This window comes from Pelodiscus sinensis, chromosome 16, assembly GCF_052426305.1.
Source record: "Pelodiscus sinensis isolate ZL-2025 chromosome 16, ASM5242630v1, whole genome shotgun sequence".
In the NCBI taxonomy this organism is placed as follows: domain Eukaryota; kingdom Metazoa; phylum Chordata; order Testudines; family Trionychidae; genus Pelodiscus; species Pelodiscus sinensis.
Genome location: NC_143067.1, coordinates 18,620,104 through 18,643,861, shown reverse-complemented (window position 1 = coordinate 18,643,861; position 23,758 = coordinate 18,620,104). Strand labels below are relative to the sequence as shown.

The window sequence follows — 23,758 nt, the reverse complement described above, 5'->3', positions numbered from 1 at the left end:
CTTGGGATGGGGGGAGCTTGGCAGCTGTTCCTATAGTTGAACACACTTAAAGGGGCAATGCAAATCTCTGTCATTCGCACACACTGCATGTGTCTTTATCACTCACACACACCTCCCAGCCCAACATACTTGTGTTCTCTGACTGCTTGCAAAGTGGGTTATTTTAGGTTGTTAACTGGTCTGCGCATTTTATACTTTTTAGTTTTCTCTAATGCTTATATTTAATTCTTTGAGAAGTGAGTTCTAAAATGCCTAGCTGGCCATGGCTGGAGTAATTATCCCTGTGGTAAGTTTTTAAAAATATACTTTATATCTAGTGTTTTGGTTTCTATAGGTGGTGCACATCTTCACGTTACTCTGATATTGGTGCACATAAAAAAATTCATTCCCTCCAATTTTCTCCATCCATGTGCAGAGCACTGTCAGGGAGTCTCCTGGAATCAGGCTTGAACTCCGGGAGGCTCCTGCAGCCAACTGGGGGACTGGACACTAAGGGTGCATCTACACAGCACCCTTGCCTCAAAATAAACTACACAATTGGCACTACACAAATTGCATAGCTTATTGCAATCTTATTTCAAAATAGCTTATTTTGAAATTTGGCACATTCTCCACAGCCAGATTTTGAAACAAAGCACTACTCCAAAATGTCCATTATCCCTCATGTAATGAGGTTTCCAGGGACATTGGAATAGTGAGCCTGTTATAGTTCGATATAACAGGCTTGCTGTTAAAATGTGGAGTAGCTATTTTGGGGTACCAGATGTATCTCAAAATAGCTCCGCAGTGTAGATGTAGCCTAACAGTCCAGCAGTGCAGTGGGGCTAAGGCAGATACCCCCCTTTCCTGGCCCTGTTGCACATCTGTATATGCCTTGGTGCACATAACAATATGTATTCCACACGTGGAAGGAAAAAATTAAGAGGTACTGTTGCCTGCGGCCCCTAGGGGAGGTAGGGATGGGGTGTCCACAAGTTGCCCTTGCCTACAGGCACCACCCCCATGACTCCTGTTAGCTGAGAATGGGAAACCTTAGCCAATAGGAGGTGTAAGGGTAATGCCTGTGGATGAGGAGTGGTGCACTGAGCCATCTGCTCCTCCCTACAGAAGCCGCTGCAGGATATGCTGGCTGTTTTCAGGAGTGGTGCAGAGCCACGGTGGGGATGAGCCCGTCTTAGCTCCACTGAACAACTAGTGGGGAAATGCCTGAGGTAAATGGTACCTAGCTGGATCCTGAATCCCTGTTCCAGTCCTTAACCCCTTCCTGCACCCAACCCCTTCCCCAGGCTCAGCCTGGAGCTCCTCCCCTACTCCAAACCCCTTGGCTCAAAACCAGAGCCTGCATCCCCCTGAACTCCGAGCCCCTGCCCAGCTTGGTGAAAGTGAGTGAGGGTGGGGGTGGGAAAGGACTGGGAGTGAGCAGGGTGGGGCCTTGAAATAGGGCTAGAGCAATTGTGGGGCCTCAGAGAATGGGTGGGGTAGGAGGTGGGGCAAGTGTATTGGAGTTTGAGGTAGATTTCAGATTGCACTTTTATTCAAAAAGTAATCTTTTGATTAAAAGGATTGGAGACCACCAATCTAACTCAGCCCTTTCCTGTGAAAAGTTTCTGTTTCGATAAATTATCAATGTCTGAAACAAAAACCTTTGGTCAAAAAATGCCCAACCAACTCTAATATTTAGAAACCTCTACAACTAGTTTCTCTATATACAAAATAAAGTCAGGGTTTCAAAGCCTGACTTGGGATATTTCCTGGCTTGAATCCAATCTGGTGAAAGTGGTGAATCTCACTTCTTTGGAAGTAAAAAACAATGAGACAAACAAAAAAAGTTTCCTCTTTTTGCCATGCAATCATGAGATGTTAGATCTATTAGTGGTGCAGGGTTTTCAGGAGTGAATATTGCTACACTGGGCCTCAGGCCAGGTCTACACTTATCCGGAGATTGACAATCCAGAGATCGATCTTCCAGAGTTCGATTAAGTGGGTCTAGTAAGGACCCGCTAAATCGACTGCTGATGGTGCTTCTGTCAACCCCGTTACTCCACAGGGTCACAAGGAGTAAAGGAAGTCGACGGGAGAGTTTCTCCCATCAACTTCCCGTAATGAGGACACTGCAGAAATTTGATTTAAGGTACATTGACTACACCTATGTTATTCTTGTAGCTGGAGTTGCGTATCTTAAGTTGACTTTCTCACGTATGTAGACCTGACCTCAGATGAGTAGAAAAAAGATTAGTCCACTTACTAGGGGAAATGACCTAGAAGTTGGGAGAACAGATTTCAGTTACCTACTCAACAACAGGACTTTTATTGGAAAGATTACTGTTCCTCAGCTCTCCATCTATAAAATCATGCTCCCTAGAAACACCTTTCAGGCTGTGTGGTGCTCAGCTGTTATGGTGATAACTATCACATTGATGGCCTGGTGGCAGGGTGGAGCTAAGTGAGGAAAATTCCATTGCAAGAGAAAAAGTAGTAAATGGTTTATTTGGCAGTTATTTAGTTTAAAATGTAGCAGCTGTTTGAAACTATTCACGAGTTTGGAAAGTCTGAAGCCAACCCTGACAGGGTGCAGTTTATATGATCAATAGTGTGTGATAAATATAGTGTATCACATAGACACTATCCCCACTTATAATATCTATAGATAAAAAATACAAAAAAAATGGGCGATTCCCCCAACTGTATGCAGTACATATGGTAAAGAATGAGAGGATGGGCTATCTGACTTGCGCTTGTGCAAATATCTACAAACTTGTCATTTATTCTGGACCACATTCAGTTCTACTACAGAAAAGATGTAAGCATAAATTATGAGTGAGACTAGCCCAAATAAGAGCATTGGTCAGACCTCTAAAAATACTCTCATCTATGCTAATGTCCTCATTTTCCTGGTATATTAAGAGATCCTTTTAAGACCAGCCAGACCACTCTATAATAACAGATTGCTATGTGCAGCTGAGTTGTGGATTTCCCAGAGACATAGTTGTTACAGGATTTTGCAGTGAAAAAGGCAAAATTAACAGCTGGAGTAAATTGCAGGACTTATTTGAATTCTACAATCTGCAGTACAGATCTCCAGTTCTTTATTAGTGGGGACACATGATATCATTTTAACTCATTCTAACTGTTGTCAGTAATCTTAATGTCAGTTTGTGGCTAATTGATGCCATGTAACTATAATATGTATACTAGATCACTTGCAGGTGCAGACAATCTACCAGTATAACCACTGCTTTAAATCTTGGCCTGTGGGAACCATCCCAAATGCAACCATATCAGACAAGTGCTATTAGTCTAATTTCATGTACATATGTCAAAGAGAAATGACAGGAATTGTAAAATGCTATTTATATCTACTAATTACTTTTAAAAAAGCCCACACACATCTGTACGAATTAAAGAATCACACTAACCAACTGTGAGTGAGATCCTGTCTCATGGGGATGAGGAGGGATAGCAGAAGAGAAAAATCTTAGTTTGTTTAGAATTGTCCCTCAGCTCAAAGAAGTGTCAGTATTGTATTAGCGCCAGAACTCCAAAAGGCACCAGTGAATGCTTTTCTCATGAGGGAGTGAGATTATGGATGTATCCATATACTCAATAGTGCCATGCACCTCAAATACAAATATACCAAAATCTTGATGTTTCTATCGGACTTGATAGCATAAAAAGTGCCCCAAGATGACTGCTCCGTCCTTCTTCCTGTCCACCTCAAACAAAAAAGTTGGAATCTCCAGCCATCTCCTCTGGATCAAACCCTAGTCTCCACCTACTCTTTTGGCAGCTCTTCTCTTACATTTCCAGCCAGTCACACATGCTGCTCTTTCATAAGGCTGACTAGGTCAGTTCTCACAGATTTTTGGGGTGGATTAAAAGTAGCATTAGGAAATAACCTAAGAGCCCTGATGCAGCCTGTGTCCCCAATGTTAGCATGGTAGCCAGAAAGCAGATTGCTTGACTTTTAATCATCCTGTTCACTTTTTCGAGACCCTTTCCGAAAAGTTTAGAAGAATGGAAACAGCAGCCAGATACAAAGCTCCTAGTTCTGACCTTTGAAGACCACTCCTCCAAATAAACTGGATCAATTTAAAACTATAAGAACCAGTCTTTGTTTTGAAACATTGTTTGTCTTCAGCCCGATGCTCCGAACAAACCCAAAATAACACAAGTCATTAATGTGCAGGGGAAAGCACTTTGCCGGCAGAACTGTTAAAAATAGAAACGGGAATAAAATTCATACCTTGAACTAATCATTCTGCTTTATTATCTTTTCTGGTCTGTGACTCTTCAAATACAATAGACTAGACCGGGAGATATATGACAGTACCTCTCTGACCAATTACAGGCAGTCCCCGAGTTACGCGGATCCGACTTATGTCGGATCCGCAGTTACGAACGGGGCCCTCTCCCTGGTCTCCAGCAGACCAGGGAGAGGAAGCAAAGCGGCGGAGCACGCAGGCAGCGGACAGCCCAGACGCGCGTCTGGGCTGTCCGCTGCCCGCGTGTTCAGCCGGTTTGCTCTGCTTTGCTCCCCGTCCCCCCGGTCTGCAGACCAGAAGGACAGGGAGCAAAGCGGCGGAACAAGTGGGCAGCAGACAGCCCAGACGCGCATCTGGGCTGTCTGCTGCCCGTATGTTCCGCCACTTTGCTCCCCGTCCTTCTGGTCTGCAGACCAGGGGGACAGGGAGCAAAGCAGAGCAAAGCGGCTGAACACGCGGGCAGCGGACAGCTCAGATGCGCATCTGGGCTGTCTGCTGCCCGCGTGTTCCACCGCTTTGCTCCCCGTCCCCCTGGTCTGCAGACCAGGGGGACGGGGAGCAAAGCAGAGCAAAGCCGCGGAGCCCGAGGGCAGCAGGACAGCCACGGCACGTCTGGGCTGTCCCGCTGCCCCCGTGCTCCACGGCTTTGCTCCAGATGCCTGTGGTAGAGCAGCTGGGGCGCTGCCGATTGGTCCTGTAGCGCCGCTCTGGGCGCTACTGGACCAACCCGGCAGCACCCTAGCTGCTCTGCCCCAGGCGTCCTGATTCAGCCACTGCTGGTCAGTTTCAGCAGCGGCTGAATCAGAACGCCTGGGGCAGAGCAGCTTGGGTGCTGCTGGGTTGGTCCAGTAGTGCCGAGGAGCGGCGGCGCTACTGGACCAACCCAGCAGCACCCCAGCTGCTCTGCCCCAGGCATCCCCAAGTCAGCCGCTGCTGAAACTGACCAGTGGCTGACTACAGGAAGCCCCTGCCCCTGGCTTCCTGGAATCAGCAGCTGATCAGTTTCAGCAGCAGCTGACTTGGGGATGCCTGGGGTTCTTAAGTTGAATCTGTATGTAAGTCAGAACTGGCATCCAGATTCAGCCACTGTTGAAACTGATCAGTTTCAGCAGTGGCTGAATCTGGACGCCAGTTCCGACTTACATACAGATTCAACTTAAGAACAAACCTACAGTCCCTATCTTGTACGTAACCCGGGGACTGCCTGTACACATTAATTAAAAGCCTGGGTGTGGGTGGAGTGTACAATCCTGTGCATATAGACTTTACTTGTGCTCCAGTAAAGATAATTTCCAGCTCATCGCTGAGGGTATATGTGGCTTGCGTAGGTGAAAAATGTTACAAGTGTTATCTTGGATAGGAAGTGGGATTTTCCCACTGCACCCAGCCTGTAATCATGTATAATTAACCCATTTTTTAGTCTGTAATTTGCATTTCCCCATGCCCCCTAAAATATAGCCAAAAAGCCACTCCACATATTGCTATTCTCTAGTTTGTGACATGTGATACATATTGGCTTTTGCTTATACTCGCATTTACAGAGTTCATTCAGCAACTGACAGTTACAAGAAAATGCTGAGCAAAATACAGAACTGTATATGTTTACAAACGAAAACAGAACATTTGGCAATTTGCATGACCTTTTGTAACTTAAAGAGTAAAAAGGAAAGAGCCTAGAAATAACATCTCTAAAAAAGAAGCTAAATTCCACATGAAACATACCAGCTCTGATCTGCCACTATACAGATCTGCTACTATACCTTGACCAGCAAAAACTTCTATCCGCCTGTGAGTAGGAAATGATGCCCCAATGCATTTTCATTAGCAACAGCTGCTGTGCTTTCTACTTATACCAGTAGTGCAGCTGTGTAATTCCACCAGCTTCAGTGGCATTTGTTCTTATCTGTACCAGCAGGAGATCAGAAAAAGTATCCTACCAAGACACAAGAATGAAGCTCAGGTCACCACAGGTCAAAAGTTAGGGTATGTCTAGACTACATGCCTCTGTCGCCAGGCCTACAGGATAGGCTTACAGGATCGGTCGGCAAAGGCTTCTCCAGCCGATTGATCCACGTCTAGACTACCGCACTGTGCTGGATCAGCTGATCGTCAGCACAGCGTGGGGGCCATGTTTATTTTAATTAAGCGGGGATTATTTAAATCCACGCTTCTTTGCCTATGCTGGGTAGCCTAATCTACATGCCTCTGGTGACAGAAGCATGTAGTCTAGAGACAAACCCTTAGGCTGCGTCTAAACTTGCCAGCTGTCTACACTGGCCGCTTGAATTTGCACAAGAACACTGATGATCTAATGTGAGATTGTCAGTGTTCTTGCGCAAATACTATGATGCTCGCGCTCGGGAAAAAGCCCTCTTGTGCAAATGCTTTTGCACAAGAGGGCCAGTGTAGACAGGTAAAAACTGTTTTGTGCAAAAAAGTCCCAATGGCGAAAACGGCGATTGGGGCTTTCTTGCAAAAAACTGCGTCTAGATTGGCACGGACACTTTTCCGCAAAAAGTGCTTTTGCGCAAAAGCATCCATGCCAATTTAGACGCTCTTTTCCGCAAATGCTTTTAACGGAAAAACTTTTCCGTTAAAAGCATTTGCGGAAAATCATGCCAGTCTAGACGCAGCCTTAGTGTATAGCAGTGTAAATTGACAATTAATTATTCTGCTCCCTTCCCCCAATTCCTAGCCATGTGAAGACATGTGTATTACACATGTGTTTTGTGTGGAGATGGAAAGTGTCCCTCAGCCTGTAATGATACCCGTATTGCTGAAGGTGGAGGAGGTCCTCCATGGAAAGCTCTAGAAATTGCAGAAAGTGGCGGTCAGTGGTATTGAACCAATGCCCCAGCATGATGTTTAGCAGAACTCTAATGAAGGATGTGCCATCTTTCAAGTGAAACTTTAATCTGAAGTTATAACCACATGTATTATTAAATATCATAAAATCACCTAGCACTTTGAGGTCATAGGCAACAGTATGAGTCTTCGTCCGAGTATTTAGGCCAAATTCCAAGTCAAGGAATTATATTCTGCTTCTCTTTAATTCCCCTTATAGCTGCAAATAAATGAAGTTGCAAACTCTCCTAAATGTTGTGAAGTGCTATTAAACACGTGCTGAGTTTCACCCCAGAGGTCCCATTTCAGTGGAAGTGGGTGGAGCAATTGCTGAATAGTCTGTAAAATGAGTTGGAACATTTCTGGGTGAAAGAAACTATACAAATGGAAGTCATTATAACTTCCTTGCTCCAGTTCTCTGAAATACCACCCACTACACCAGAGTACAGATCCAGCAGAAAATTTCAAATCCACAGTATAAAATGGATTTCAACTCCCAATAGTCATCCTTACCAAATGTCCTTGGAAGGCTGACTAAATCAGAGAGCAGAACCAGATACAAAAATTAAAAACGGGTGGAAGGAATTAAACAGGAAGGTGCCCAGCAAAGGTTTTTGTGGCCTGTTTGTCTTGAATATCAGTTTTTCAAAGCTGTCAAACAAATTTCAGAGATTTTTACCCAAGCAAAATGAAAGATTTTAGAACATGAAGAGAAATGACAAGCATTCGCCCCATAAATTCTTGAATAGCACCATTGTTCTCTCTAATCTTTTCCATCCAAGTGCGGAATAAATTTTTATGGGCACTGAGTTATGTGCAAATCTGTGCCACTAATAGAAACACAAAACCTAGCTGTGGGAGCTCTGCTAATCAGCGAGGCAGCATTTGAGTTTCTCCTGAAAATCCTTTGAGTTTCTCCTGAATCGCCACACAAGAACACAGCTTAAAGAGAACACTAAGCAGCATACAGACAAGGAAAGATCTTTACTTGATGACGAAGCTAATTTACTTGATGGCTGAGGGTGCAAGACGGGGTTGTAACAGAGAACAATCCGCACATATTCTATTAAGATTTATAGGGACACGAAGAAAATTGTTGCTGTTTTCTTTGAGTTCCTTCCCTCCACAGATACATGCTACAGTTACCTTTTCCTTTCCTCAGCTAGCTGATGTGAATGCTTTCCAATATTTGCACCTCAACAATGGAGCTATATGAACAGACACCCAAACTGGTAATGTCAGACTGCTAGTAATGCATTTTCCAAGGTATATCCCTTCTATCTGGCTTCAGTCCTGCTCCCATCACTCACTGAAGTGCTTCCAGATGACCTTAGTGGGGCCACACCCATGAATAAAGAGGGTAAGAAGTGGCCCCACATTGTACAATAGCCTGGCTTCATTCCAACTTTGCATATTTTGCTCTTTTTCATGCTGTTTAATAAAAGGGACCCAGCCAAGCAAAGGAACGTCTGTCTCTCTGACAAGCAGAAAAGCTATAAAACTAATGGAGCTGACTGAGCAGAACTGAACACTAAGAGCCATTCATTTAATTTATTAGGGCATCTTCCCTGCTTTCCTATCTGTATTAGCATTTAAAGCCTCCTATGGCAAACACGAACTCCCAGTACATCATTTGGAGATATACTGCCTCTCTACTACAGGGGTGGACAATAATTTTTGACAAAAGGCCACTTCAGAAATTTTTGAAGTGGCCCCAAGCCACCTTGGAAGGGGAAAGGCCTTAGGTGGAAGGGGCGTGGCCAGGAAACTACTGTGCTGCCCCACCCACAGACCCTGATTGGTCTGTGGGTGAGGAAGTGTGTGAAGTCCTTCCCCCTCCACTGTCAGAGAGAACCTCCAGTTCTGAACAGCTGGCAGTTCCCTCGAAGTGCCCGCTGGCGGTGGGAGAAGACTTTGTGTGTGTCAATCAGGGCCTGGAGGCAGGGGGAGCATGCGAAGTCTGCCCCCGACCTCCAAGGAAGTGACGTGCTTAGAGTCACCCGCCAGCTAAGCATCAGCTGGCAGTTGAAAACTTCGTGTTCCTCCTGCCCCCAGACCAATCAAGGCTTGGGGGTGAGGGGCACGCACAAATTCTCCTCCCACCCAGCCCCCATCCTGTAAGGCACATGTGGCACTTCTAAGCGCTGCGCACTCCTTGCAGGGCAGGAGGAGACTTTACGAGCTTCCTCCTGTTCACAGGCCCTAATTAGCCTGAGGGCGGAGGAAGCATCAAGTCTCTCGCTCCCTGCCCACTGGCATGTGGGTTGACTCTAAGTGCCACTTGCTCCCCCGTCCCTAGGCCCCGACTGGCTTGGGGGCACAGGAGTGGCAGGACCTCTGCGGGCTCGATCAACCTGCTTGGTGGGCCGGATCCAGCCCACAGAGGCCCCTTTGTCCACCGCTGAAATACTAGCACAGGGCAAATCCTACAGTCTGTTCAAGCGAGAAAATCCCTTCACCTTAGAGGGAGGTTGGAAATTGCCTTAACCCAAACCACAGAATCGGGTTCTGTATTAGAAGATGCTATGAAGAGAAGGCTGCCTGAGTAGCAAAGGTTGAAATTAATAGACAGCAGGCTTAAAAGAAACAAAAGGGAGTATTTCTTTACACAATGCAGTCAACCTGTGGAACTCTGCCAGAGGATGTGGGGAATGCCAAGAATATTACAGGCAGAGCCATAGGATGGTTCGGGGCGACCACCCCGCTTTGGGGGTTCAGAGTTTCAGAAGGATGTGGAAACATGGGGTGAAGGGTGACCCCAGGGGACTAGTGGGGGGCCCGTCACTGGCAGCAGGGGTCAGGCTCACCCTTGCCCTCATGAGTAGTGGCAGGAAGTGAAGCTACCTGGTCCTAGCCCACTCCCCTATGCCAGTTCCCAGCATCGCTTGAGGGGTGCAACAGGGGCAGAAAGAGGTGGGGTAGAGGCAGGGTCTGAAGCAGAGGTTGGGGTGTTCTGGGCCTTGCATCTCTCTAGGGACATCCCTGAAAACAGGATTTAAAATAGAACTAGAAACATTCATGAAGGATAGGGCCATCAATGGCTATTAGCCAGAATGGGTACAGATGGTGACCTTAGTCTCTGTCAGAAACTGGGAATGAAAAGTGACAAAGGATGGATCACTTGATGATTCCCTGTTCTGTTCATTCCCTCTGGGGCACCTGGCATTGGCCACTGTCAGAAGACAGGATACTGGGCTAGATGGACCTTTGGTCTGACCCAAAATGGCTATTATCTTCTTACCAATAGATTTACACTAAAATACAAACCTGAGTTGTTAGAAAACTTGAAGGGGAGGTAATTGGTAACCCAGTAGCTGAGTTCAATGAAGCCAGGGATGGGGATCCTACACGGAAAGATGAAATCAACTCAGGCTATTACAAGTCACATTTTTGTCCCTCCCCTGGGACAACCCAGTTCTTCAGAACTCGTACCAACCCATGAGCTGGTACATAGCAACAATTGCCACGGCAACAGGATTCAGAGCCCACCCTGATCAGAGCTGCATTTCAGACAAATAAGAAGGTGAATAAAACTTCATGCCTGGAACCTATTACCGATGAGCACAGGTAAAAAAGCTGGATGGACCGTGCTGAGCTACTCTGAAACCTACACAACAAACAAAGCAAAAATGCTTTTCCTTGCATTAATTACACGCACACAAAAACTTCTCTGCTGTGAACACTTTTGATTTTGGCATTGAAAATGTTACCGAAAACATTCTATACAGTTCATGTGAGGCTTGAATTTTTCCTATAATGTTTATCTCTTTTCTTAATGGCCTTTGAACTTTCAGGAAGGGACTTTGAAGACATGGCATAAAACAGGGTGGGGTTTTTTTAAATTCATTATCCTCTCTTTGATGATCTTGTTACTTTTTAATAACTGCATCCTCCGCAGGATGTGGAAGCCAGAAGATCTAAAAGCGATACTGACAAGAAAGACTGGAAAAGTCACAGCTTGGCCAACTTGTTTGTCAATGATTCGCTTGAGGAGAATAGGACCTCCCTTAGTCTTCACTATCCAAAGGTACCTTCTTGTTTCTTATAGGAGGGTTGGGAAATTAGGCTCAATCTGTTGCTGCTGCTTTGAGGACACTCCAGAAGAGCAAGGTACAGGGACCAAAGCACAGCAGGACCCAGGAAGGATGTCAAAGCAGAGGGGAGCCAACAGCCTCCGCGGGCCCCTGGACAAGGCGGGGGGTGGTAGCTCCATTCTCCCGGAAGGGGTAGGGCCTCAGGTGTAAGGCATGAGGGTGGGGCAGCCCAGCCCTCTATACCCTACCCCCCGGTCCTCAGAGCCGCATGGAGCAAGCAACTCTGGACACCACCACTGCTGCAGAGCCCCACTGCAACTGCCCCCTTTCCTCCCTACCCACCCATGAGCCTGCCAGCCCAGCAGATGCCCCCCCCCCCCCATCCCCACCTGGCCTATACTCACAAGCAGAAATTATCTGATTCCTTCAACAGCTTCCAGTATCTTTTGAGGGAGGGTTCCCTTTTACTCCCTCCCCCCCAGCCTTTGCAATATTCAGGATTTAGTAATTCCCCTTCTTTTGTCTCCTCCCTCTTTCATTCAAAAGTTTCTGAACTCAAAGTTAACAGAAGCAGGGGCAGGGCATATGTACACACTCAATACCCACCTTTAAAATACAGTCTTTAAAAACAAATGGATGAAATCAACAAGTAAAATGCTAGAGGTGCACCGCAATCCAAAGTAAGGTAGCTTATTACAAGTTACTTGCAAATTGTATAGCTTATTTCATGTTAATTTTGAAATAGCTTATTTCATCATGTGGCGCTGTCTACTCAGCGCCAAATTTCAAAATAAAATGCTATTCTGAAATGTCCCTTACTCCTCGTACAATGAGGTTTACAGGGATGTCAGAATAGCGATCCCAAAATAACGGGCTTGCTGTGAAGATGCGGGATAGCTATTTCGGGATACTCCGGTATCCAGAGAGAGCACTGCAGTGTAGACGTAGCCTAGGAGCAGTTTACAGATGGAGATGGATTAGTCATGTCAGTTAACTTATTTTTAGTCAGGTCGTATTTTCAGAATTGTTCTGAGTTAACTCTGCTCCTATCAAAAGCAGTGTCCGAACTCCCATTTTGCTGGCAGCAGTTTTAACACTGACCTGGAAGGGTGAAATCCTTCCTAAGCACAAATTCAGTAGTCACTGTACCACCACGTGTACTGGTCCACCTTGTCAGATGTCCTGTATTAAGTGCAACCAAGCCCTGATGCTTCAGAGGGGGGAAAAAAAGAAAACAACCACCCATAATTCCTAAGGCCAGTTATACATCAGAGAAAACAAAAAATCTTCCTGAAGCCTGCAGGTGTCCAGCTGAAACCCTGAAATGCCGTCTCAAGCAACACACAGAAGGCAACAGAAGGCAGAATAATGGGGTCTTGCAATCCACCTAAGACTAAAAGCATCATCTCCATCAAAAACTCTCAGTCCATTGATCCAGAGAGCTTGGAGCCCCATGTGTGTGTACAATTTTGGTAGCACTATCAGCTCAGATGTAACATAGGCTAAGAACTTTAATTCAGAAGTAGTCTCTTGCCTAATCCCCAGTTGTACCATTTGGTAACAAGTCTCCCAGACTTGTCCCTTTATAGAGTGTAGCGCCTGGCACAGAGGCTAATTCACACTCCAGTAAAAGGAGATGTTTATTTAAATAAAATCACATGGCAATTGTCACTGCAGTCAAAAGAACTAAAGTTAGAAACATTCCTCTGATTACAGCACTTCCTGACTCTCACAGAGACTTGGCCTGGTGCAGAGGAATGAAAACAAAAAACTGACTTGATAAATGGGAGGAATGCAAAGAAGCAAAAGAGGGGGGTTGATTTGTGACTTTCACCAAAGATATAAGGAGAGGAGGAGGTTGTTTTTTCAGGTGTCCTCTCTGTTACTGTTTTCTCAAGAACAGGAAAGGCCCAGTGATCTTCAAATGCTTTTGGATGTTAAAAGGTTCCTGCATCCTCTCTCATCTTCATCCTTCTGTATTCACTGAACTTGCTACAAAACAAGTCAAAGCAGATCAAATTCTCTTTGGCATATGGAGAAGGGAGAAAGATCATCAAGTTTCATTGGTCAAATAGGATGTTATATTGCCCCAGTCTTCTTGAATGAGCTTTTTAACTGGCAGGTAATGGAATGCAGGCTACATCAAAATTGCATTTGCTGTCAAATGGAAGCATTAATTCTTTCCCTTGCCAGTATTTGGATCAATGTTATATGAAACAGCGTTGCACAAATTCCGGAGAGTTATGACCCCAAATTGGTTCAGAACTTCCATCTAACCCTGGGAGCCAATTGCCTGCTTACTTGGGATGTTTTAAACTAGACTGGTGGATAAAACACTAAGAACAATCCTGCAGGAGGGACCAGATGGCCTAATAAGGTCACTTTTTCATATCCCATTCCCATGTTTCTGCATGAAGAGTAGATATAACATCTAACCAGGATATGAAACTAGTGATTTTACTTGTTACAAAATAATGCTGCTACGTTACAACACTGAAGTAAGAGAGGCAGGAGGGAATGGAAGAGGGAAACAAGGGGAGGAGTGATAAGGATTTTTACCAGCTTAATTCTATTTAACATTTCTTAGCAGAACCTTAAGGCTTAAAAGCCCTCATCTTTGCATCGAATTTTGCTCCCAGAAATGATTACAGGCACAACTTTGCAGTGCAGATAATTGCGAGTGCATTTAGTGCTTAGCACAATCAAATGCATGGGAGCCAAAAGTTATTTTAGGTGCAAAATTAGAACAGACTTGGAAAAATCAGATGCAAAAAGTATGATTGTCCCTTACTCGCCTCTTCTCAAGTTCTGCAGCTGTCTTGTTTTAGAAATCAGAGGAATGACGTAAACATTTACTATGTCCTTGACTTCAAACTCCTCTGATTGTGATGCAAGAATGCAGTTTTAGGCCTGTGGTATATAAATCTTTATGTTTAAAGGGGCTATTCAACCTATGTAATGAAACCTAAGTCTGGTACTAAACACAGGTTCCTAAAGTCCGGATTGCCCCGGAATATCCTGTGTCACAGCTCATTTGGAACAGGCAGTATCCCGTCACACTGTTTTGTCTTCAGTAGTCCAATATCAAAGGGTCAGCCAATGAATTCCTGTGATCATTGGCTGTGGGTTTGGTTACTGTCCCCTCCCACACTCACCTACTACAATTATGATTTGCCCTGTTGCCAAACATGGGACACTACAAACCTTTATTAAATACATAAAAAAATGAACACCCTACATCCCTCAAAACTCAGGGTTTTGCCTTGAAGTCCAGTCAAGGAAGAGAACAGTAAGACTATACTTGATGTATGGAAGAAGTTGAAAAATACACATCACAATACAAATTCTTTAGATCCAGTAGAATTGGTCTGTTCTAGCAATTTTTTTTTACATTAAATCTCTTTTCTTTCAAACTAAAAGATTTGAAGATGAAACTGAAGCCTATGTTGGCTTGCTTTAATTTTTACCCTTCCACTTGGTTTATTTCCGAATTCAGATTCAGACATTTCCACTGCTGAATTGTTTTTGTAGAACGGGTCTTCATGGCATAAAGCCGATGGTCAGAACCTCTCAACTTTATTTAACCCTAGAGTAGGGAATTGCATTAAATCATCGCTAGAGAACCTCATAGTGATGGAGAAACAGATGTTCAGCTACAAGATAAGCCGTAAATAAATCTTCAGTGTTTATTAGTGGTTGAGTGTTTATTAAAATGCTGACCAGTGAGAGGAATTTAGAGGCAATAACCCTGAAACCAACTTAAGGAATTTTTAAACAAAGTAAAAACAAAATGTTAGTAATTTCTTTTTACTTACATTACTGCCTAGTTTCTTTTCATTGTGAAGTTCTGAGTTCCAGAAAGTGAAAGCAGATAGGACTAGCAGAATCAGGAATTATGCAAACTTCCACCGTGCAGCTTTGTTAATGCACTTCAACTTTTACACACAGGATGATTTACAGCTTTATGCCTCTGTAGGAAAAGGTCTACACAATTCCATTGGGATTAAACAAATAAGGCTCTGTAGATTAAATTACTCTAAAAACTATAGAATTAAGAAAACAAAATCTTTTCTATGTGTTATTTAAATCATCCTTATAAAAAAACCTGTTCCTGGATGGCCTAAAAAAACCAAAAGAAGAGTTATTTTCTGTTCACCAGCGTTAAACTGTGAAGAAGTCTGCTAAGCAGGGCCAGATTAAGGCATGGGCTAGACGGGCACCTGCCTGGGGCGCCAACCTTTGGGGGGCACCTGATGGTAGCTGAAAGGGGCACACAGCGCCCTTTATAGCTGCTATCAGGTACCGCATGCCCGGCTCCCGGATCGCAGGATGCAACAGCTCCCAGCAGCCGCCCTGCAGCGGCCGTCCAGGGCGGGGGCTGCGTTAACCCCCACAGCCCCGGCCAGCAGCGCCCTTCCCCCTGCGACCGCAGGGCCCTGCACGGCCAGGCTCGGCCCGCCCTGGGTGGCCCCGGGCTGCGCGCCAGCAGCGGTAGCCAGGCTGGGCTGAGCTGGGCACGTGTGTTCTGCCGCCACCAATTCTGCATGCCCTCTCCTACGCGCCGGGCAGGGCCAGGGCCGCGCATGCGCCCTCCCCCATCATGAAGGAAAATGAAAGGAAGTCCATCTTAGGCAATTCTTTTCAGCTGGATAGTCACTGTGAAATTATTGGGAAATAATCTCTTATTGCTGTATTTTAGTCGCTGATCTGGTCCAGTGGCAGGAGGCCACAGTGGACACATCAGACTATTGTTACCCATCTCAGACTATAGACCAGAGTTTGAAGGCAGATCCTCTGCCTTGCTGTATCTCTCCCACACACTGCTGATGCTACTGAGAAGCCTCACTCACTATCAGTCTGTTGGCTATCGCAAGAGCTCCAGCTGCAGGAGAATATTTCCCAAAACAGAAGCTCTATTACAAGGGGGAAGCATGTTTTTGGCAAAACACTGCTTAGTAGCCTAATGCCAGATTTGGAAAAGGCGTTTAGGCAACCACAGAGAGACACCCAATGGGATTTTCACAAGCACCTAGGTGCCAACTTTTGTGGTGCCCAGGTGTTTGTGAAAATCCCACTGAGCATCTGTCCCCATCTTCTGGGCCCTAAAGCTTTTTTAAAATCTGGCACCATGCTCTTTATTATCCTTTGCTATTTTCTTGTATTACTTTTTGTTTCTTTGCTATTTCAGATGTCTGGCTCTCGTGGTTAGAGCTTATTACCTTTTCAGGCCTTCTTGCTTTACAGAGGTGTGTCCTGAGGATACTTACTAACAGAGTGACAGGAAAGGAGGAAACTGACACGTCATTAGGGGACATAAGACTGCTCATGGCACCAAGCAGCGATATTTCCAACAAAACCAACTCCTCCGTGAATGAGGTCAAATTCAAATCTCTAACTGACGGCTGCAGTTCACAACTGTTTCACAGACCTACTTACAATAAGCCAACAGCCAACATTTTGATTCTTTGCGTTGAAAAGATGCGCAGGAGCCTTCACAATGAAATGCTTAGGAGAAAAACAGACCTTATACAATTAAATAAGGAGTGTTGGCATGTGTGTAAATATGGTGAACTCAAAAACAGAAAAAATAAAACCTTTAAAAACTTCCCTCTCAAAGGAAAACAGCAGTGCCCTGAGATACAGAGCACCTGAGTCTGCTCTCCTGCTGACTTGAGTCACCCTATGCCCTGGGGCACGCCACATAATTTCACAGAGCTTCAATTAACATTTGTGAAGTGCTTTGAAATCCTCAAATGAAAATGCTATTTAAAGTTCAGCGTATTCTCTCCTCTCACTCAAAATTTACATGGTTTGTGGGGTGAAAGGGCAGAGGTCTTGGATAAGGGAGTGGAGAGTATGGATTGAAAAGATTAGAATTCTTGAACTTAAATTGGAGAATTGGTCTGAAATCTACAAACTGAAATGTATTGATGACAGGTACAAAGTACCACAGTGAAGAAGGGAAAAAAATCAAACACAGCTACATAGTGGGCAATAACTGGCTAGGCAGTAGTATTGTTGAAAAGGCTCTGAGGTTATAGTGGATCACAAATTTAGTATGAACCAACATAGTGATCCAGTTACTAAAAAACCCAAACAAACCTAATACTTTAGGTTGTATTAATAGGAAGCATCTAAGACAAAGTTTAAAAAACAACAAATAGCCTAGCAAGCACCTTGTCAGTCTTTAAGTCTTGTTAGTCTAGTTGTTGTTTTAGTCTTGTTAGTCTATTCGTTGTTTTTTAAGTTTTTCCAGTTACAGACTGACTTGTCTACCCCTCTGAAGCTTTAAGACATTAAGTTGTGGGATCTAATGGTCCCACTCTTCATTTGGCGAGGTCTCAGCAGGAGAACTGCATCCAATTCTAGGTACCACAATTTAGGAAAGACACAAACACTGAATTCTGGGAAAGCTTGAATTTGGATCAGAGCTTCACGGCTGCCCATTAGGTCATAACAGGCTGAAACAAACCCCAGAGCCAAACAACACAGCACTGTTTTTACTATTAAATGCGTATAAGGCCATTTGGCTGTTAAAACATAGGACATCTACACACAACTGTCCAAGTGGTTTACAAGCATATTTTGTATCACCTGGTTGCAATACCATCTTCAAGCCAGCTGAAAGAAGCGGTGCTGTCTACCATAGTTTTTCCCCAGTGTGGACTAGCAGTAATTCAGCAAATTCTTCTGACTTCTCACCACACCACAAAACATCACATTTGGAATCTACCCAAAAGGTCTGTGTTGCAACACCTTTTGCCTACTGTAACAGGATGCCACTCTATGCAAAACCCTGAGGAATGTGGTAGACAGGAAGAGCTAGAAATGCTATTTAAAGCCATTTAAACCCTGGCCTTTTCATTTGCAGGGTAGTTCACACAGCTGTTTCAGTCAACACCCTGCAAATTAGTCATCCTTATCTGCCTCCTCCCCTTCCCCCATTGCAACCTAACCAGGTGCAGATCAGCAGCTCTGGTGTCATTCGGCTGCACAAGTGCAGCCATATGTTTGAGCTGGCTCCTGGGTCAGTCCCAACTGTTCAAAGGGCGCACTCAGAGGACACCAGGTCAAGTAAGAGTGGCAGAAACATCTGGGATTTCTGAGCAAGTAGAAAAATATAGATCTGTCAGCCTGAAACAACACTTTACTGCACTGCCATCTCTGTGTACAAAACCTTGTAAAACCTCTGACAGAACCAAGTCAGGGGTCAGATATAATCAGCCATGTTTTCTTAAAGACACATAATTGTTTTTGAGGGGCAATGGGAGCCCATGGATCCATTTACCAAATCTGGCAAACGATTGACCTATGTGGAAAGCCGTGTTGTATTCAAATGGTTACTATTTGCTGCATATCCAGAAGATTCCAAGGTGTCACTAAAGGGTTTCTGTTTTCATGTAACATTTTTAACCAGTGCTAACCTGGGGTTGCCTCATCTCCAAAAAGATATCTTGGCATTGGAAAAAGTTCAGAAAAAGGCAAGAAAAATGATTAGGCATTTGGAATGGCTGTCATCTCAGGAGGGATTAATAAAACTGGAGCTTTTCAGCTTAGAAAAGAGGAGACTAAGGGGTGATATGAGGCCGGTCTATAAAATCATGACCAGTGTGGAGGAAGTCGATAAGGAAAAATTATTTACTTGTTCCCATAACACAAGAAGTAGGATTGAACTAATAGGTAGCAGATTTAAAACAGACAAAAAGGAAGTATTTCTTCACACAATCCATAGGCTGACCATGCAACTCCTTGCCAGAGGATGTTGGGAAGGCCAGGACCTCAACAGGATTCAAAAAAGAATTAAATTCATGGAGGATAGGTCCATCAATGGCTGTTAGACAGGATGGGTAAGAACGGTGCCTGTGGCCTCTGTGGCTTTGTCTACACTGCCTGCCTTTGCCAGCAGAGAGTATGCAAATGAAGCGCTGATTAGCATTTTGTCACGCTTCATTTGCATAATCTAGTCAAGCTGGGGTTTTACGCAAAAAGGAAACATCCACACTGTTTGTTTTTGCGCAAAACCAGCTCAAATAGAGTATGCAAATGAAGCATGACAAAATGCTAATCAGCGCTTCATTTGCATACTCTGCAGGCAAAAGCTGGCAGTGTAGACATAGTCTGTTTGTCAGAGGATGGGAATGGATGACAGGGGAGAGATTACTTGATGATTACCTGTTCTGTTCATGCCCTCTGAGGCATCTGTCATTGGCCACAGTTGGAAGACAGGATACTGAGCTATATGGACCCTTGGTCTGACCCAGAATGGCCATTCTTATGAATGTAGTATCCTGAGAGGTGCTAGTTGTAGAGACTGAAGGTCTGGATTTCACGGATAGCAGAGATATAACACAGGTAGCAATAATACAAGCTTCCACTGCTTTCCTCATCAGCCAGCCTCAGTTCTCTTGCAGGGGTACCTACTCTTTTAGGCTGTGTCTATATTACGCATTTTCCTTAAAAATCCCACCTCTTCGGGTGGCACTGACAACTACAGTGGGAAATTTTAGGAGGGGGTAAAACGTATCCAAGACAAGGAGTCTCAATAGCTTATTCAAGCACTTCTCTCTCCGCAGCTACTGCCAACAAGGATGCTCATTTATTCTACTTGAGGAATCTTTCAAGATGTGGAGATCTGCCTCTTTTGGGAGCTGCTTTGACTGTCAAACTCATTTCACAAAGACCAAGAGATAGCAAACAGCGTCCACTTTAGTCTCTGCTGACCAGGGTTACATTTGAACTTGTAAAACAACGAAGACTCCTATGGCATCGTAATAACTAACAGATTTACTTTGGCATAAGCTTTCATGGGCAAACACCCACTTCATCAGATACACTGGATGAGTCTTTGCCCATGGAAGCTTACGCCCAAATAAATCTGTTAGCATTTAGGGTACCATAGCACTCCTCGTTGTTTTTGCACTGCATTGTTTTGTCTGGAAATGAGTGACGAAGCAGGATCACGTGAGGATTATCTGTTGTGTTCCCTCCCTCTGGGGCATCTGGTATTGTCCAGCAGACAGGATACTGTGCCAGCTGGACCACAGGTCTGAACCAGTACGGACGTTCTTAAATATATAGAAACTAAGATGGCTACTCCTCCGGTATTTGAACTGGTGACTTAGAGGTGTAAAGCTCACTCTCTCTTACTACCAATCCCCTAACCCAGATGTTCCCAAATGTTTCCAATAGCATCTTAACACAGAAGGTACCTTGTGGTCATTTTCTCTCCCACTTGTGATCATACGGACCCCACTTCTTTTTCTCTCCATCATCACATGAAGTCAGGTGGAAGCTACAGTAGTGGATTACACGAAAGTAGGAGAGTAGTTCATGTATGTTTAGCTGCCTTTTTAATGAAATTTAGCAGTTGGAAGCAGTTGGCATGCCAGGACTATGTGACAATTCTCCACTGGACACATTTTGAGAACTGTTTCTCTGTCTTCCTTCATGTTATTTCATTGCTTAAATCTGAACTACTCAATAGCTGGCTACTAATTAGCAGAGATGGAAGGATGAGAAGGAATGCAATTGAAAATGATTGTGTACCAGCCACCATATTGTGTACCAGCTCTGTTAAGCAACAAGAATGATTAAAGATTGAGAGAATATGACCTATGAAGGAAGGCTGAAAGAATTGGGTTTGTTTAGTTTAGAAAAGAGAAGATTGACAGGGGACAAGATAGCAGTTTTCAGGTATCTAAAAGGGTGTCATAAGGAGGAGGGAGAAAACTTGTTCTTCCTGGCCTCTGAGGGTAGAACAAGAAGCAATGGGCTTAAACTGCAGCAAAGGAGGTTTAGGTTGGACATTAGGAAAAAGTTCCTAACTGTCAGGGTGGTCAAACACTGGAATAAATTGCCCAGGGAGCTTGTGGAGTCTCCATCTGTGGAGATATTTAAGAGTAGGTTAGATAAATGTCTATCAGGGATGGTCTAGACAGTATTTGGTCCTGCCATGAGGGCAGGGGACTGGACTCGATGACCTCTCGAGGTCCCTTCCAGTCCTAGTATTCTATGATTCTATGATATTGCAAATATCACAGATTAAAATCCAGCATATGCTACATTACCAAGAATATTGGCATTTATCTTGGTGAAATAGGGTGAGTGACCCTTACATTCACAAATGGCACAATGACAAGTAAATGAGTGCCTGCAATAGAGCAGATATGTCTTGGTTTGATGTATGGTGATTGCATTCTTGATTTGAGCCTATCTCTAGTTTCCATAGAAACATTAGGGTTTGTTTTTGTTTTTTAAGGGCCCATTCACCAAGGACATTCTGAGTGAGACAGAAAAGATTGAATCTCTTTCACATCTTGTATCTCACTATATGGAGACTGCATCATTGTGTGGTGTGGGGGTGGGGAGGTTCCACTGGATGTCTAGATGTCTCAAAGCACGTGTCAGTGATTTATCCTTCTGCTAAAGCAACAAGGAATCCTGTAGCACCTTAGAGGTTAGGGCTGTGTCTAGACTACATCCCTTTTTCGGTAAAGGGATGTAAATTAGGCACGTCAATATTGCAAATGAAGCCAGGATTTAAATATCCTGCACTTCATTTGCCTAATGGCGGCTGCTGCTTTTTTTCGAAATGGGACTTTTTTGAAAAAAAAAAAAAAAAACCACGGCAGTCTAGACGGGAATCTTTTGAAAATACAACCCATTTTCGAAAGACCCTGTAAACCTCATTTTTTGAGGAGTACAGGATCTTTTGAAAAAAGGGTTTTATTTTGAAAAATTCCCATCTAAACTGCTGGGTTTGATTTTTTTTTCCCGAAAAACACCCTTTTCGAAAAAAAGCAGCAGACGCCATTATGCAAATGAAGTGCAGGATATTTAAATCCCGGCTTCATTTGCACTTTCAAAGTGCTTCATTTACATCCCTCTGCCGACAGAGGGATGTAGTCTTGATGTAGCCTTAGATTTATTAAGGCATAAGCTTTCATGACAGGAATCCTCACGGTTTTTGCAGATATGGACTAACTCCGCCACTCATCCAAGATCTTTTTGCGGAAGTTATTCTCAGATGTACATTCTGCATGAATATATATATATATATGTGTTTGAGCGACATACTTGTACAGCATACAGAGAGCACATACAGTGATATGTGCCTAGTACCAAAGACAACATGAATGTAAATACATTTTAAGCCTAATTATGGAAAGTACTTTGGCAGGAGGCAAACAGGGGTACAAAGAACTACTATTTAGATTCTTCAAGCTATGGCCTCCATTCAATACACAATCAACAATATTTAGACAGTATGGTCTAGTTCCTTCCTTCACAAGGTAACTTCCTCAGTCTGGCAGGCCTCAAACATGCAATAAAGTGACCTTATGTGTAAGGACAATGTCAAATTGAAGAAGTAGTTAAAGTGCAATCTCTCTCTGGTTCCATGTGTCTGCAAAAGTTGTTTTACTGGTTCCCTTCTGCTTTGTCTGCAGGGTAGAAGCAGCTTTCCTCTGTCTGAAAGGAAAAGTTACTGAAGCAAATCTTACAGTGCTGTCTTGGCAGTGCACCAAGTAGGCAACAGTTGGAGAGCGTTCCCTGATCCAGCCAGGCTATGTGACACACACATAAAACGTTACACAGAACAGGCTGACAAGAGGTGCGTGCACAACGCGCTAGAATAAAGCTGTAAAATGTAAAACACTAAAACTAGTGCATTTATATTTTTACATCTAAATCGGGCAGTGCACTTGAGTTTTGGTTCTCCCCAACCCCAAATCTTCCTCAGGCTTGGCCATAAGATGATGCCCTGTTTACTGACATACTTGCACTTCAGCTGTTCCAGCTTAACTAGAGTGATTTTTTTCCCATTCAAAGTGTTCCCTGTTCTGATCTACTACCCATAACATTTGGTTCCAGACCACATGGCACACTGGCTTCGAAAACTCTGGCTCTACAGCCAAATAAAAAGCTTTTTCATTTACACTCAAGTTTATATGCAGCCATTCCAGTGCTGTATTTTCATTCCTTACAGAGCCCCCACCAGAATAAAATCTTTTTAAGTGCCATTTTTCCATTTGTGGATTATCAGATGTTGGCAGCTCTTATTGCCTCTGTGGCCTCTATAAAGGTGGCAACTGGGTACCTAAAGGTAATACATAATGTTATACACAATGTGAGCCATTGAATACTACTCTTATACCTAATAATTGCCCTTTAGTGCTTTGCAGTGTTGTATAATCAATCAGCCACTGACTCATCCTCTAATTTTGAAGAGAGGTGTTTTATAAAGCCCACAATGCCACTTACAACAATGGACCCTTTCTGTTGTGGACAGGTGAAAGGCAAGGTTAAAGGAGATTGGTCATTTATTAAAATATTGTGAAATTCCACTGAGGAGACTTTGCACTATGGAAAATAAATAACTAAAAAAAAATCCTGTCCTTCTCTACCCTGCCCCCCTTCTTCCAGTTCCTGTTTGCATACAAAAAAAAGTAGAACTCCTCCATTATAAGCTGACATTTGCTTGTCCAAGATCTGGAATTTGAACATTATAATACACTGCAACTGTGTGGGGCTTTCATTGTACTTAACTTCATTATTATAAACAAGCAATGGGTCCAAGTCGCAGATCTGCAACCAGATTTAATCTCTCCTCAATGCAAA

At 43.9% G+C, this 23,758-nt stretch overlaps 2 long non-coding RNA genes across 3 annotated transcripts in view; one reads left to right on the top strand and one right to left on the bottom strand.

The window, feature by feature from the left end:
* LOC102452409 (uncharacterized) overlaps window positions 1-23,758 on the bottom strand; it is a 125,691-nt gene that overhangs the window by 57,683 nt on the left and 44,250 nt on the right. Inside the window, exons 1-2 of one of the 2 annotated variants that reach the window (XR_016346952.1) lie at window positions 10,374-10,651; window positions 6,023-6,195 (exon numbers count right to left, since the gene is read on the bottom strand). The exons of the other annotated variant lie outside the window; for it this stretch is intronic. This is a non-coding gene — a long non-coding RNA (uncharacterized LOC102452409). Of the gene's footprint in view, window positions 1-6,022; window positions 6,196-10,373; window positions 10,652-23,758 lie in introns of those variants that run through there. 2 annotated transcript variants of the gene reach the window in all.
* LOC112546688 (uncharacterized) lies at window positions 10,584-22,819 on the top strand. The gene is made up of 3 exons (XR_003090403.3): window positions 10,584-10,673; window positions 11,005-11,133; window positions 22,588-22,819. It is a non-coding gene; the product is annotated as an uncharacterized LOC112546688 (long non-coding RNA).